General features: G+C 40.8%; 1 protein-coding gene across 3 annotated transcripts in view; it reads right to left on the bottom strand.

Moving 5' to 3' along the window:
* The window catches only part of FHIT (fragile histidine triad diadenosine triphosphatase), a 1,404,433-nt gene that overhangs the window by 1,152,858 nt on the left and 236,582 nt on the right, over positions 1-14,993 (bottom strand). The window lies entirely within an intron of this gene.

Raw genomic sequence — 14,993 nt, 5'->3', positions numbered from 1 at the left:
ACAGAGGAAACTGGCACAACATTGTAAAGCAATTATACTCCAATAAAGATCTGAAGAAGAAAAAAAAAAAAAAAGAGCTCTTATACCCTGACCACATTAAATAAACTCTCATATACTCTATTCTATTCCATTCTGTTTCATTTCACCAAAAATAAATGCTGATCACAAATCACTATATGTTTCCACAACATACCAGTAACTTAAAACTAGACACAAAGTATATGATTTGGCATAAATGGAAGACATTACACATCTTAGGCTAAGAGAATCAGACATATTCAAATTATTGCCAACACTAATTTCAGATTAAGACTTTTCTGAAATGAAATCAAATCAACTCTACACAGTGGAACCTCTTACACTGTTCATTAACTTCACCAAATATTTTCATAAAGCACTTGAAGTCAGATGTTTCATTCAGAATGATCTTCCTCTGAATATATTTTGAAAAAGCCCAATGTGAGCTCACTGTCTCAAATTGAATCCAAAGACACTAAATTTTTCCTTTTTTAAAAAAATCTGGAATCTGTATGTATCTATAAAAGTCAGTGAAACAGGATGTCATGGGGTAATATTCTAATGTAACAAAGAGGTAGTCCCATTATCTGTTCTGTTTCACCTCGAGGTACGAACTACGGTTTGATTACTCTTTCTGTAAAGAAAATGTTTTCTTAATGAACCTAAAGACAATGATTTGCTGAATGAAAACTGTGACATGTAAAACAATATACTCTTCGCTGCACAGCAGTGTATATGATATCATTCGGCTCCGCAGACTTTCTTAAAGCTGTAACCTCATGATGACTCCCCTCCCCGATATTTCCTTTTACCTTGGAGGCAGGAAGTGGCAAGGAATGTTTCCTTTCCAGACCCACTATTAACTGAAAACTCCAGTGCCCTGAATGTCTCTCTCTGTTTTTTTCCATTAAAAAAAAAAAAAAAGTAACTGGGATTTCTATTAAAATGATTTCCTTTATTAACTGCTGCCTGAGAATTTACATGTTGGCATGTTTGAAAGTACACCCTGCAGAAACTGGGCACGGTGCTCAACGTCAACATGACAGACTGATGACGGGTGATGGGCTTCCTGTCGACTCCCATGTCACGTTTACTAAATTTCTGTTGTGACCACAGGGTAGACCCAGCTTATGAATTTTTTTGTCTTCTTTCTGCTTCACAGATCATTCAGAATCACACATAGAAAAAAAATGAGAGAGATAAAAATCATGGGAGCCCTTTCCCACTGATGCTGAAAACAGAAGCAAATGCCATAAACCTCAGGACTGAGAGTGAAACTGTGTGGCAAAAAGCAGCCAGTGTTATAGTGTGGCTGGTTCAGCATTATGACCAAAATGGGGCCATTCTAAGCCCCGGGGTTTAGTCAATGGTGGTTTTCTCAAATTTGTCCTTAAAGGTTGAAATTTATCATACTTATGCTCAGCCACCATTAAGATGCTTGAGTGTATGGTTGTGTGTGAAACAGAAATAAAACCTATAGGGTTGTTTTCTGGATTGAATAAGAAACTTAAGTGCACAACATCCAAATAACTGAGGGTGCTGTAATAATTCTAAAAGGGTGTGCTGAACGATTGGGATGCTGGTATCCTCTGTTAAGGGAGACAGTGTTAGCCACAAGACTTAGCACAATTTGGGAAGGAAGCATAAAGCTTACACAGGAAAACTTGGTCAAAAATTCCTATTCCTTAATCTTCTCTCTTTCTTTCATTCTCTCCTTACTTCATTGCCATATGAGCAAGTGAAAAAGACTAGAAAGAGAAGAGGGAATGTTAAGGAAAAGGAAACAAAAGTGCGACCCCTGTTGTTTGCAGTTTGTCCTGGCAATTGATACCGGGGCAACAACCATGTTCCTTCCCTGAGTCAGGTCCCCCAGGACCTGAGATGGAGCAAGTATAGAGAAGCGGCTTTGGGATGGCTAGGGCAGAGCTTCTCCAACTGTAACACACCTGCAAATCACCTGGGGGTTTCTTAAAATGCAGATTCTGATTCTGGAATGGGGCCTTCAATTCTGCACACCATGGGGATCTTGTTAAAATGTTGATTCTGATAGTGGAGTGACGCCTCAGATTCTGCAATTTTGCTCTTAGAAGAAACCCAAGCTGGCATCCCATATCATGCCCCACTGCTGCTCTTCGGGTCTGGGACATTGGCCTACCCTTAGCCTTTTTCTTGGAGAAATTTTACCTGACTCCTTTCCCTTTTTAAAGACACCTCAGAAGAGAGGGAAAAAGCATGGCATAGTAGAAAAAGTATTAGCTCTGGAGTCAGACAAATTTGTGTTGAAATTCCATCTCTGCAACTGATTTTCAGTCTGTGTGTTGTAGGTGAGTTTTTTTTAACCCCTCTGAGGTTCATTTTCTCCATCTATAAATGGGGCATGCTATCTTTCTAACTCTCAGGGCTGTTACAAGGAACAAATGATATCATGTGTACACTCTGGTTAGTTCATTCATGGAATAAATGCATAAAGGGACTTCCCTGGTGGTCCAGTGGCTGAGACTTCACACTGCCAATGCAGGGAACCGGGTTTGATCCCTGGTCATGGAACTAGATCCCATACACCACAACTAAGAGTTCTCATGCCACAACTAAAGATCCCGCATGCCACAATGAAGATCCTACATGCAGCAACGAAGATCCACAGCTAAGACCCAGCACAGGCAAATAAATAAATAAATATTTTTTAAAAAAAGTCTAAAGCACCATAATTCTACCCACAGGCAATAACAAGGGGCTGGGGGGTGTGCTACAATGTTTGAATACACCTTAACTTTTCCTCATACTGTGGCTTTGCCTCTTTCTTAGATATACAACTATAGACCGTATAGAGTTCTAAGCACATTGTCAAGCATTTCTCCCCATTTCCAATACTTTTCCGACTCTAAAAAGCTACTCTCTGGTCATGCTTTTAGTAATGACAGAATCCAGGGCAGACTTGGTTTTAAATAATATTTCTTGCTCCGTCTAATGGTGTAAATACACTTGATAATTTTCTTTCCCCCAATTAATTCAGTTCCTAGATTTGTTCTGGACTTTGGCTCCTATTTCCAACAACAGATCCTCCTTGTTCTCAAACTGCCCCTTCTAGTCTCTCTTCTCTAACATGACGTCAGGCTTCCCTTTGCTCCCACAGTAAGTAAGGCAAAGGTGCCCTCTCCTACCCATGTTGTCAGTGGTGAATCTCAGTTCCTCTAGGAGAATCTAGAAGATTCCCCTCAGTCAACCAGAGGAATTAAGGGGAAACAGGTAATATAAACCTTCCCAAACCCTCCCACACCCGCAGATTGATCCAAGAACTCAAAACTCAGCGTTTAATAACAAGAGGAAAGGAGATGGGGCTATTCTAATGAATATAATAGAAACAAGGAAGGAAACAGAATAAAACTGTGGAAGTGTGATATCAGCTGCCACATCCTGCCTGCCCTGACCACCTCTGGCATCTCCAAGGTGGATGGGCTGGCAGTCGATGGGTGTTATAACTCCTAGGTATATCTCCTTGATCCTTCTGGGGCCCGTCATGACTCCTGCTTAGGTGACACGAAAGGGTCATGGGCCATTAGAACAGAAAGCACATGTCAACTACAGAAGTCCCAATTCATGGGAAAAACCAATGATCATTCAGGGATGCCTGCTCCTGACATCACTTATTCTGTCCCAGCGGCCTCTCTCCCCTAAGCTGTTACCACAGAAGTGGGGCCTGCTTCCCGTTAGCTCATTTGCATCTCGGACTGAATCAGAGGAATGAATTATTATTGGCTCATCTGTCTTATTAGATTGATCCATATGACACTGCCATTTTCGTAGCTCAAATACTGGCAATTTCATACAACTGTACCCTATATACTCTTTAGAGAAACAAAGTTTCACTGTTACAAAAAAACTAAACCATTTCTATGGTTGGGCTATGCTGGCAAGAACAAAGTTATCTCAAGTTCATTTACTAAAAGGCTGCATATTGTAAACTAAAACATACTTAGTGTGGCCCGTACCCTTACTGTCTGCTTTTCTGAGAAGAGATAAATTCAGTAAACTTCTTTAGGAAACATCCCATCTGGAGCAGCAACTATCAGTCAAACACCATGCAATCATAGCTCATTTACTCTATGGAAAGCGTGAGAAGGCCAGAACAATAAACAAAACCCCATTTCTGTCTCTAAGGAGGAACTGATCTAGCTTAAGAAAGCACAAAGAACAACATGGAAAAGGTAAAGAATGAAGCAACAATATAAGAAATGTCACAAGACAGACCATAATCATTTGCTAAATGAGTGGAATAGAAAATAAGTGCAGTGAGTCGAGAGGCAGGAGCAATCACCTAGAATCTGATTTGAGCCACTTTCCATCTAATTTAGCTCATCAATCACTGAACCCTCCCACCTACTTACTGTGGGAAGTTATTGCAGAGAATGAAAATCTCCTCTCTGCCTCCTCATAACTCCCAGATGACAGTCCCAGAGATATATCCCCAGTAGGTCTCAGACCACGCCCTCTCATTGTTGAATCCAACTCAGGAAAAGATGAAAGAACAGGGACATTTACGCTGGACACTTCCCTCTCCTCTAGATGAATTCAGTATGATGGGGTGGGGGTGGGTGGCTAAGGGTATGTACCTCAATATAAACTGCAGCATCCTGGCAGCCTAACATTTAAACTAACTTTATGATGTCTCTTAATTCTGAATTTCAACCTTTCTAAGCAGTTGCCAATAACCACAAGTGGCCATAGCTGTAAGTATATTATAAATACTGATTTAGGTACAAATGAGGCCATGTTAACATCACACACTCACTGGCCATTTCAGCAATTCCCTGTGAGTTCTCACAGACCCTCCCATGGTACCCTGTTCTGCCTCTCTATTGAGGTCTCCACTTGAGGATGGTACCGAGCCATGAACCCTGTCTCTAGCATCCTCCAGGAAAAGGCTGCATCCTTACCCCAGGAGCTAAGACCAAGTGCTCTAAAGTGGCTAACTCTCAAGGCAGCAGCAGCCCTGGCTGCCTCAGTGTTCCCCGCAGTAAAGCCACGTTGAGATGTTCCGTGGAGAAATGCAGATAATGCCCTTGGGAGAAGGAAAATCCTGTCACCCTCTATCACCCAGACCTCATAAACGTTTGCTCACACCCCAAGGAAACATCTCTAATTAGGCCCTTTCTCTTACCTCTCATCTCTAATCCATGGAAAAGACCTTTTCCTTACAAAATGTCCCTTGAGTCCTCCCTTTTCCTCCATCTCAGCAGACATTCTGAATATTAACCACCATTTACACAGCCTTCTAATATCCTGCTTCCATACTTGTTCTTCTAATCCATTCTGAACATAGGAGCAAGAGAGACTTTCTAAATCAATTAAATGGACCATATCTTCCTGGGCTTAAAACCCTTCAGTGCCTTCCTGTTACACTCAGGACCAAATCTAAGTTCTTTGCCCTGGCCAACAAGGCCTTCTGGACCTGGTCATCTCTCTTCTTGAAGCTCAGACCAACTCCCTGGTGCTGGAATAGAGAACAGACACCATTTCTGGTCTCTTCATGGCCTAGCCTACCCCACCACCCTTAGCATACATAGAAATTTCTTCAAGGCCTCTCTTTCCCTCAGGCAGACACTTAGCAAACCCAAATCTAAATGCTACTTTTGGTTCAACCCAATTCACCTTCTCTCTCCATCTCTCTGTATACAGAGGGGGTGTGTGTGTGTGTGTGTGTGTGTGTGTGTGTGTGTGTGTGTATGGCTATTTGTATATACAATATACACATCGTTGTGTATATTTACACATCATGTTATCCCAAATTCCACAGAAAAGCACAGAAACCACAGCCTGAGCCAAATGCTGCGTGCTCCTGATTTATTAGAGCGTGCCATCCCATGGAAGCAAGAGAGAGAGTGGGGAGAAATGAGGCGGGGAAAGAGGAAAAGCAGATCCAAGGGTACATTTCTGAGCTGGCTGCCACTGTTCTCAAGCACGACTGACTGTAGGATCTTCCTAGACCATCTTCTGAAGGGGGCCATGTGAACAGCAGCTTCTTGGGACAGCTGATTAGGCAGAAGAAGGGAGACAACTGTTTTCCACCCAATGGCCATAGGAGGGGGGTGAGCCAGTCTAGTACATCTCAGGCCTCAGGGCAGTAGGGGTGTCCAAGGGATAAGGGTGGATGAGCACTGATGTGAGGGACTAGGAGAAGTCACTGCAATAGCCTTCGGCCACTAGAGGCAGCAGTAGTGACCTGTCTCAATGATAGCAGCACATAGCAAACATACAGATCTGGAGTAAGGCCTAACCTAAGACTAGCACAGATGGATAAGAAGGTGATGGCCATCTAAATGCATTGCTCTAGAATGGTAAGCATGTGACCCATAGGCACACCACTCCCAAACTCTGCACTCACAGCAAACATCTCCAAGTATTCAATAGTACTTTTTCTAGTTGAGCCTAGGTACAGCCTCAGAATCTTTCTCAACACAGGGCTGTAAACAGTGACTCTGTCCAATAAGACACGACATCTCCAGGCGAGAACACTGCAATAAAAAAGTTCTTTCCTATACATTAACTAATTTGATCTCTACAAATTTGCAACATTCAGTGAGGAAGGTAAAATTCACCTCTATTCTGTAGCTGGGTAACAGAGACTTAAAGAAAGTACCTGGTATGGATACAGTCACACACTGTCGGAGCAGGGATGAGAACCAAGATTTTCTGACTTCTGGCTATGTATAAAAACCTTATATACATATACTGTAACCCAACGACTGAAAATCATATAATTATTTTATTAATTTAACTATAAGAGGATAAATAATGTGGTTCTTAAGGCCTGTTCTCCTCTATTGTTTTATTTTTTTAACATACATTGGAAGACAGGAAGGAGACACTAAAAAGAACATGGCAGTAATGCAAATAAAGATAATACAATATTTTTTTTTAATTCAGACCTGGATTATAAAGACAAAAAATACTAACAACCTAATGAAAATTATCAATTTCAGTAAGTGGAAAATGACACAAAAGGAAGGTTTTTCCACAGCATCTTCCATCTAACTCAGCTCTATAGCTCAGAAGTCAGTGTACACGACTCTCCTTGATATTTTGGGAAAAGAGAATACCATTCTAGACATCAAGCTCTGTGTACACCCTTGCACAACAGCTCTCATCATTCTGCATTTGACACCAGTTTTACAGATTTAGCATCATGTAGTGATCCATACCTAATTTATGAAGCAAAGTTCATTTCATATAAAGCAGTTCTGACCTTCATTGGAGTGTGATTACAAGTCGATCTGCCATTGTTGTTGTTCTTAAGCTTTGACATTTATTATAGGGAAGATGTGTAATTATTTCTACTGACCTGTCATTCCCCTCCCATCCACCAACTACACCCACCCAAATGCTTAGAGCTTTGTATATACACCTTAATAATCTGTTGTCCAATACTTGGCATGGAAAATGTACTATCATATGGCACCAAGAATGTCTGAAGCGCTGGCTAAAACTTCATGGATCTGACATTTAAGCCTTATCGGGGCTCTATTCTACGCAGAGAAGGTGCTAAGAACTAATGCTTACCCAAATGCATTTCTGGTCTCCTTTTCTGCCCCCAAACCCACTTTCATCCAGGCCCCTTAGAGCTTTAGTTCCCTGCTTTTCTTCAGCAAAGTTCCTCTCTCAACCCCATGTTATCCTTCCCACACTAAAACCAACCACACTGTCCTTATTTTCAGTGGTTGTTTCTGCTTTGAGGAGCCCAACTGAAACCCTGGCCTGTACAGCTTAGCCCTGTCCTCCCCAGCACTGCTATGAAGACCAGTATTGGCCTGGTATGCAGGCCCTGCTCCCCAATGTGGTCCTTGCCTGATCCCCAGTAAAACTTTCATCATAAATCAATCAATGAATTGAAAAGAGTAAGACACTGACCCTTTCCTTTAAAGTAGTATGCTCCAACAGCATGATATAACCCAACAGAAATCAATTTAGGGAACTGTGACCAGAATGTCTTTAAAAATTAAAATAGAATTGCATAGAACATAGTAGAAAATATCTCACACAGTCAGAGTTGGTATACTTTCATGAAGCTCTGTGTGTGTGTGTGTGTGTGTGTGTGTGTGAGTGTGTGTGTGTGTGTGTGTGTGTGTGTGTGTGTGTGTGTGAGTGTAAATGTATTCCTTACTGTGGGTGATCTAACAGTTTGAAAGACAGAGTTGCCCACAGTGGGAAAACTATCTCTGAACACATAATGATACAAAATCTGTGCATGGAGAATCCCTAGAGTGACACATAATCAGCACTCAACTTGCACATACGATGGTAGAAACTAGTACTACTGAGAAACAGACCTGATCTTCACGCAATGGTGAGAACCCAAACTTTGCTTTCTAAAGTCTATATTCATCATTTTATTCCTTGCCCAGAAATCACTGAACGTGGCCCCCATCACCACAGAACATAATCCAAACTCATTAGTATGGCAGGTGAGGGCTCCAAGCTCATTTCCCACTACCTGTCACCCCCACCCCACCCTCTTGTACCATACTGGGGCTATAATCCTTTTTTTGCCATTTCCTGAATATATTCTGGAAGTATTGGCTACTGCTGGGCCCTGGCACAAATTCTTCCTTCATATAAGGATGGCTTTTCCTCTCTAAGTGACCAGTAAAGTCATAAAGTCATAGCGGATAGTTCTGTTTTGTCCCTCTAGCAAACGATGTCATCCTCCTTCTGATAATATTATTCTCTTTGCTTTGAGGAACTTCCCCAAATTTCCTGTGTTCCTGGTGGTGTTGTCAATCGTAATTCCCCATTACCTGTGGTCACGAGAGAAACCACGTGCCAAGTATAATTGGTGAGACAATGGTAACCCTTAATCACACCCGGAAGTCTGTAGAGGAATTAGGAGGTGCACATGTCGGGCCATTACTCTGCCTGCCCCACCAGGTGATGCTGATCCTGATAGTCCATGGCCCACATTTTAAGTAAAAACCACTCAACGACCATCGTGATAAAAGCCAGCCTTGTATTTTAATTATTCTTTAGTCTGTCTACCCTTGCTCTATCCCACTAGATTCAGAGTGTTCCGAGGGCCAGTATGAATCGTGGCCTTTTTTTAAAAAATTAATTTCATTCTATTTACATCCTCCTTTCTGAATATTGGCATATACATCTTTCAGTTAAATTTGAGGAATGGGCAAGAAGACTGATATATTAATGAAAAAAACTGTGAACCTAATACCCTGAAGTGGAAAGAGACTGGCTGATCATCTGGATTCTTTACTGTTCAACATAGATCTTTCTGCCGAATTATGCTTCTGAATCTCAAATTCCTTAATTGCTGACTGCTAGATAGTGCCAGTCTGATGTTCCAAATAAGTATTTCGAATTTTCCTCTAACCAAATCTGCGTATCCAGATCCATTCTAAGTTCCACCTCATGGGCTCTGGGTCTCAAAGACAGCTTTACCACACACAGACATTAAAGCCACAAATCATCATGACAGGAGCAGTAGCTGACATTTATTCCACCAGTACTATGAACCTGGAAGTGTTCTGCATTCCCTATAGACACTCACTCATTAGTTCTTGTTCATTTTTATATCTCTGATAGTGCTTTGCATATAGCATATACTCAATAAGCCTGCAATGCCTGCTTCACTCAGCAGACCATAAGCTCCTTGAGAGTAGGGACTGGGTCTTCTCATTTTGTTTCCAGCATGAAACTAAGTGACATACCTCACATTGCATTTATCATACCATGACAGAGAGGCCAGACCATAGGTGAGTAGTACAGAGTAAGTTAGCCAAGTTGGGATAGGGCCTGATGTCAAACTGCCTTGAGAAGTAGGCAGAACTTAAACATGATATAGCAGGTAGCCCATAGTTACTACACAATCCTAAACAAGGACATAAAGTTAAAATCATTTTTTAAAGCCATAGCAATAAGTCCACAGTTTAGCTTAGAAGCAATTAGACAAGGACCAAAGGATTTCCAGGAGGTGTGATTCTTCAATGAGACACGAGGATTGAAATTGGGTCCTTCAAGCTCTCTTTCAGCCTCCTGATTCTAGGTATTAAGGTATCTGCCCTTTGTTCTCAGTGATTTACTATATCTGATTTGTAACTCAGAATTCAAACATTAGGCTCTGCCTTCTTTTCCATCATGATTCTAAAATCAATATCTTTACCATTTATGAAATTGCGTGATGTGCTTTGAAGACTTAAGGCATCTTAGAGAGAGAGGGAATGTCACCTTGTACTATCGTACCAATGTATTAAATAATGACTTCTTTAAAAATCAAAAGCTGTTGCTTGAAATGCTATTAAATTGTAACCTATAAAAGCAGCACACAATCATCTCAATGGTACAAAAAGCAAACTTTAAATGTAGTGGATGAGAACTGTTACAACATAAGAGAAGAATGTAATCTAGTTTGTTAACCATTTATGTGCAACATGAAAGAAAAAAATTCTCATAAAGAATAAGTTTTACTCACCATACTTATCAGACAGAGCACCTAACATGTGCCAAGGACTGTGTAGCACAGTGTTAAATGGAAGAATCCCTACCCAGATGGAGCTAGCAATCTAGTGGGGAAAACAGACATTAAACAAATAATTATGAACAATTAAGTACAAGAGGACAAAATAAAATGAAGGCATTCCAGGAGCAATTTAAGCATAGAAACAAGCATGGAAGAGATGTGGAGAACGAAGAGGCTCTTCAGGAGCAATGACGTTCCATCTGAGATCCTAAGGATGAGTGTTAGCTGACTGGCAACACAGAGCAGAAAGAATCTTTCAGGAAGCGATCAACATACAAGAGGGAAGAACAGTAGGGGATGGGTTGGGAGTATCGAGGCCTGTTCAAGAATGTTCAACCAGGACCAGGTGGACGGGGAGAGCTGACACATTTGTGTGAGCTCAATCCCTCAGGATTTTCAGACTTTCTAGAAAGGAGGAGCTCTTTATGTATACTCAGAGGGGCTCTGAGTATACCGAGAACCTCAAGAATATTACATTGATGCATTGTTTAGAATACAATCATGATTCTAAATGATACCTGATAAAAAAAAGTTTTTTTCAAATGGGCATGACTTTCTTAAAAGGATTTAAGATAAATTGGTGATAAGATAGAGATGACATAGGTTTTTCTACTGAAGTCCCTGGTTTATATACCTACCCTCCCCATCCACCCCCCAGCAGTGTTGAAAGGCAGCATCTGTATTTTAAGGTATCTCTGCTGGGTTTGTTGCATAGCGCATGGACAGCATGCCAAATGTAGACAACAACACAGTTCTTACTAAGAGATCTTAATCTGATGACCTTTAATAAAGCTCTTACTACAGATGAGACACTCTGCTGAGGGTTCTACATATATTTCTCATTTAACCTTCCCGACAACCCTAGATGGTAAGTACAATTACTATTCTCAGTTTATAGATGAGTCACCTGAAGCTTAGAGAAGTTAAATAATTCTTCAAAGATCACAAAGCAAGTCAGCAATAGAGGCTCTTAACCCCTCCCCACTGTTAGGCAGGGAAGTTCTGCTTTTGTTCAATTCTGGCCATTTTGTCTGAGGGGGAGAAGGGTGTTTTTCCACTCTTTTTGGTTTCCCTTTGAATTACTATCTAATGGTTATTGCTACAGTGTTTAATAAGCAATGCATTTATCACTGGGCATTGGAATTAATATCATCACTCAGAGACAGTAAACAGAAGTTTGCATTTGTGCACTGCCTGGAGGTGGAAGCTTCAATAAAAGTCTGAGGTGGGAGGATGAGATGAACGTGCAGACTTGAATCAGAGGCAAGGGATGTAATTTGATGTGAGGTAATAAGAAATTCTGCCTAGGCTAGCAAAGACACCCAATCTTTCACCCCTCCTAGCCCAGGCGTGGATACAGTTCTTCTAACATGGCTTTTCTTTCCTCCACAGGGCATGAAAATCCCAGCCCTGCCCATCACACACATACACAGACAACTCTTATGCATGCCCTAGGGTGCCTGGCATACAATATTTTAGGAGCAATGGGCTGCAAGTCCCTTTGACAAAGTTTGCTTGGGGCCTAGGAATTTTAATCTACACCCAGAACTGAAGACATTTAAATTAAAAACTTCCTACCAATTCAGCAACAACTAGGAGAGTGGCAACTGTGAATTTACAGAAATTGGCCTGCAGCCTTCCAAACGGCAAAGCAGCAGCATAAGATAAGGAGCAGCTTACATGTAAAAGAATGAAATTAGAACACTCCCTAACACCATAAGTGAAAATAAACTCAAAATGGATTAAAGACCTAAATGTAAGGCCAGACACTATAAAACTCCTAGAGGAAAACACAGGAAGAACACTTTGACATAAACCACAGCAAGATCTTTTTTTGACCCACCTCCTAGAGTAATGGAAATAAAAACAAAAATAAATAAGTGGGACCTAAGGAAACTGAAAAGCTTCTGCACAGCAAAGGAAACTATAAGCAAGACGAAAAGACAACCCTCAGAATGGGAAAAAATATTTGCAAACGAATCGACAGACAAAGGATTAATCTCCAAAATATATAAACAGTTCATCCAGCTCAATATCAAAAAACAACAACAACAACAACAACAACAACCCAATCAAAAAGTGGGCAGAAGACCTAAATAGGCATTTCTCCAAAGAAGACATACAGATGGCCAAGAGGCACATGAAAAGCTGCTCAACGTCACTAATCATTAGAGACATGCAAATCAAAACGACAATGAGGTATCACCTCACACCGGTCAGAATGGGCATCATCAGAAAATCTACAAACAGTAAGTGCTGGAGAGGGTGTGGAGAAAAGGGAACGCTCTTGCACTGTTGGTGGGAATGTAAATTGATACAGCCACTATGAAGAACAGTATGGAGGTTCCTTGCAAAACTAAAAACAGAGTTACCATATGACCCAGCAATCCCACTCCTGGGCATATACCCAGAGAAAACCATAATTCAAAAAGACACATGCACCCCAATGTTTACACTATTTACAAGAGCCAGGACATGGAAGCAATCTAAATGTCCATCAACAGATGAATGGGTAAAGAAGATGTGATACATATATACAATGGAATATTACTCAGCCATAAAAAGGAATGAAATTGGGATATTTGTAGAGACATGGATGGACCTAGAGACTGTCATATAGAGTGAAGTGAGTCAGAAAGAGAAAATAAATATCATATATTAACACATATATGTGGAATATAGAAAAATTGTACAAATCAACCAGGTTGCAAGGCAGAAACAGAGACACAGATGTAGAGAACAAACATATGGACACCAAGTGGGGAACACGGGGCGGGGCAGTGGGGGGGTTAGGATGGGATGAACTGGGAGATTGGGATTGCCATATATATGTTACTAATAAGAAAAGAAATATCAAATTGTACACTTTAAATATATGCAGGTTATTGTATGTCAATTGTATCTCAATAAAGTTTCTTAAAAAAGAAAAATAAGGAGCAGCTTGTTACTAAAGGTCTTGACATTGACCCCATCCATTAAGCAGAACAAAGGATCATTAATGATTCCAAAGCTTGTCATATTAGAATGAGGTGGTGGTGATGAGAGAGCATCTAGTTTTGTTATTCCTGTGACATTTCTTATTTTTAAACCCCAGTATAAAAATATGTGTTAATTTGTATGATTTGTTTAACATGCTATGCTCCGGGCTGGACACATGACACGGTTTCCCCATTCTAGTATTTCAAAAAGAGTAATGAAAAAACAATAAACAATGACAACAAGAAAAGAACCACTTTCCAGGACTGCCTGGTTAGTTCTGACATTTGGAAAATTGCTTTATGGCCAGAAGTCAATTTCTGCAATTGTGAGCATGTTTCCACACATAAAATTAATAATGTGCAAGGCTCCCCTCCCCTCACCATTTTAGCTCAGGCTGATTGGACCTCTCAGGCTATAAAGTCACATATTTCAAATAAGTTTTTCTTTCTTTATAAAATACATAAGGAAATATCCCATAGACCCCTAGGAACCTTGGAAATTCACACTTACTCATTTCTTTATTCATTTAGTTAGTATTTGTTGAGAACAAAGTGTCAGATGCTTTTCTAGGACCTGAGGACACAGGTTGGGTAAAACAGACAATAAGTAAGTAATCCATTAAATGAACAAAATAAGTTTGGGTGTAGTAAGTGTTAGGAAGGAAATCAAGTAAGGCAATGTGACAGAGAGGCAGGGCCTTCCTAACAGGTGGACAGGAAAAGACTCTCTGAGACGGTGACATTTGAGCTGAGAGCTGAATGACAAGAAGGAGACAGAAGAGTGTTCTGGGCGGAGAGAATGGCAAAGCACAAAAGCCAATGACAGGAACAAGCCTGGCTGCTCAAGAGCAGATGAAGTTCAGTGTGACCAGAGGGCATTGTGGTAGGGTTGGTGGATGTGAGATAAGGTCAAGGACGGAGTTCAGAGCAGATCAGGTGGGTGCCTGCCAGCCATGGTGCGGACTTTGGATTCTGCATTAACAACAAGCAGAGCCACTGAAGGCTTAAAGCCAGGGAATGAATGATGGATTCTAACATTTAAAAACCTACAGCAGTCTTTTGGTCATGGAGGAAGAAAATGGACAAAACTGTGTTCCCCTCAAAGGTGTCAGTTCCCTATTGAGCCTAAGAACCTGTCTTTGTCAGTATGTATTGTGTAGGTCAGAAAATCTAGTTTTGAATCCTTGCTCTGCTATTAATGTGCTGTGTAGTCCTAGGGAATCCAGTTAACTTACTAAAGTCTTCATTTCTCCATGTAAAATCTGTGATAATAATCCCTCCCAGGGTCTTGGTGAGAATTAAATGAGATTATACGTAATATAGAGTAGCTCTAGTGCCTGGCCCATGGTATGGGTGTTCAGGGAATCATAGCTGTTATTAGTAGTAGTATTACTATTAGGAAGAAGGGAGGGAAGGATGAGGTGAAGGATTAAGCAATCACCCAGATCCTTTAGGGTAGAATACAAATCTATTGG

The sequence above is a fragment of the Hippopotamus amphibius genome, chromosome 13, assembly GCF_030028045.1.
Source record: "Hippopotamus amphibius kiboko isolate mHipAmp2 chromosome 13, mHipAmp2.hap2, whole genome shotgun sequence".
NCBI lineage: Eukaryota > Metazoa > Chordata > Mammalia > Artiodactyla > Hippopotamidae > Hippopotamus > Hippopotamus amphibius.
The sequence above is the reverse complement of the archived record's forward strand: the minus strand, read 5'-3'. Positions and strand labels throughout refer to the sequence as shown.